A 2,857-nucleotide genomic window follows, 5' to 3' on the forward strand; every position below is an offset into this window, starting at 1 on the left:
GAGAGGCAAAGTATTCCTCCAAATAAGTCCTACTAACTGGCATTCAGTCCTACTAACTCAGCACTGGGGGAGGAAGGGGAGGCACACAGATGGGCTATGGAACGGTTGCTCACACAGTGTCGTGTTACTGTTGACATGCATTGACACGTGCTTAAAGACATCAATCTCCCATTTTCTGTTCTGGAAATACTGGTGAGTATGTGTTGGCCAGGCCAGTGATTACTCCACTTGGGCTCAAAACTCCTGTGATGCTGAAACCTTCATCTTTTTATTCACACGTGTGTCTGCACACACTCGTGTGTGTGTGTGTGTGTGTGTGTGTGTGTAAGTTTTATATTAAACAAGTGTCTTTTTTCTCCTCTCACTAGTAACTTGTCCAGATGGTTGTATGATTCACAAACTCAAATGCATCCATATCATGAGAATCTAAAGGCCTCTGTGTTTGAAGAGCATCCGTATGTTTAAGTTTTGTTGTTACTTGTGTGGCTATACCACTTGCTAAAACTCTGATAGCAAAGCATGCATTCCCTTCTTGGTAGAGCTGCAGATGTTTCTGCCCATCCTGGTGGTGAGGGTGAGACAGTTAGGTGGGTAGCCTCTTCACAGACTGCCCCTTTTCCTGTAGGTGTGAAAGGAGAGAGATGAGAAACCTCTGTGAAGCCTGTATTACTGTCAACAACAACAGAACAATATGGGACCCAGTGTTTCCCTTAGCTGATTATAGAGGCTTAGAAAACCCATTTAAAGCCAGCTTGGTGAGGCATGCCTCTGCACTCGCTTCAGAAATCTTTTAAGGCAGGAGAATGGCCAATTTGGGGCCAGCCTCTGCTACACATCAGCATCCCATCTCAAAATAAAAACCAGAATGTGAGGAGGAAGAGATGGGGGGATTATATTTTTTAAGTATTCAAGATATTAGTCCAAAATGAACTAGACAAATATTGACATGCTATACAGTCCCAGAGAAAAACCTCAAACACTAAACTAGAGCCCCACACCCTTACGATCTGATACAGTCAGTCATAGCAGGGTTGGGTAATTTGCATGCTTGAACAAGCATTGGATTAGTCTTTGGTCCTCGGTCATACTCTTTGAATAGCACTGGTTCAGACTAAAGAACATTTCTTTAAACTAAAGTAATTCATATTGGAAAAAAAAAACCCCAGCCATTAAATTGAATACCTGATGCCTTTCCCCTTTGACACCACATGGTTGGCTGTCTTCTCTCAGCATTCTGCCCACCAGTGCATCTAGTCACAGTAGTCTGTATTTTGCCACCAATAGTTCCATCCCCGACAGCCCACCCTACCCTTCTAACCCTCTGTATCTTTCATATGGCTCTTTTGTTAATAGTGGACATGGTAACTGTCTATACACACTGGCACAGTAGGACACCTTGTGATGATCAGGTCAGGGATGGCCCTGATCGTACCTCTGTGCCGACTTGTGTGTGCATCAGCACTTTGGATTGGGAATACTCTAAAGACTCCCTGCTAGTTGGTTGGAAATACACCAGGCTGTTGCTAAGCATGGCGATGGTCCTGGGCTGCAGACCAGTCTGTGGTGCCTCTCTAGGAACAGTGTTTGTCCAGATAGGGTGTTTCCTTCTTGGAATGCATGTTTTCTTCTCTCTGCTTTTTGTTTTTTTGCCCCAGAATATGTTGTGTGGGGACAACAGTGGCAGTGGGTCCTATTTTTTTTGTCCTTTGGTTTTCAGGGCCTGGAGACTGATTTGGCTTTTCACTCCTGGTTCATTGGTTCATTCAGAGCAGGGCTTTTGAGCATCCATCATTTCCCAATCTCCTTGTCAGCAGGACTTCTGGGTAGCAAGTAGATACAATGTTCCCCTCACTAAATATATATTCTAGTAACAGGATAAAGATGATGACAATACAATGTGATATTGAAAGTGTGAGTGGAAAAAGTAGAGGAAGAAGAGAAGAATCGAGAGCGTTGGAGATGGAGGCTGTACAGAAACATGATTGTCGTTGGACGAGTGGCATCCAGGAAAGACTCAGAAGGAGGGGATGTATAAGCCATAGGGGCATTTGGAGGGACAATTCAGATGGAAGAACCAGCTAGTGCAAGGGCCCTGAGGTAAGCTTGGTCTTGGGTGCTGTTGGGAGAGCAAGGAGATCATCAGGATGTAGTAGTATGAGCAATGAGAATGTTGCCATGGTGACAGGAAGGAAGCAAGGGCCATTGCAAGCATATGTCCTCTTCCCTGAGCCAGTGGGGAGCTACTGGAAAGTCGGTGGCAAAGACCTCTGTGGCAGTGTTATGTATAGTCTGTTGAAAGTTTGGTAGAGTACTGGTAACCTTCTAGGAGGCTCCTGCAGACCAAAGGCATTGGGTTTAAAGAGGGCTGAGTCGTGTGGAGGTCAGCATAGGACGTGAACACAGGTGGTCTACTTGAGTTTAACTAGAAGGATGAGCCAACAGGATCTCCTTTGGATAACTTAATCGGAGAAAGGGGAAAAAGCACAGATTCAAGAATGACTTGACCTGAGACAGTTCCCCATTGAAGGGGATGAGAAAGACTTGGGGGAAGCTTTGGGCTTATGTTGAAATGCCTGCCAACATCCAAGTTTGAGTGTTGAGTGTAAGTCCTCACACTTTCGGGTGTTCAGTAGCAGACATCTGGGCAATTTTAGCATGTCAAAAGGGACATGTGAGTGTATGTGTGTACGTGTGTGTGTGTGCGTGTGTATAATATTGCATATGGGTATGATTCTCTGCATATATGTACATATGTTTGTATATGCTTAATTAGCAGCATCATATGTATATGTATACACAGAACATCTAAACACACACACACACACACACACACACACACACACACACACACACACAC

Source organism: Grammomys surdaster, unplaced genomic scaffold, assembly GCF_004785775.1.
Source record: "Grammomys surdaster isolate TR1022 unplaced genomic scaffold, NIH_TR_1.0 126063, whole genome shotgun sequence".
NCBI lineage: Eukaryota > Metazoa > Chordata > Mammalia > Rodentia > Muridae > Grammomys > Grammomys surdaster.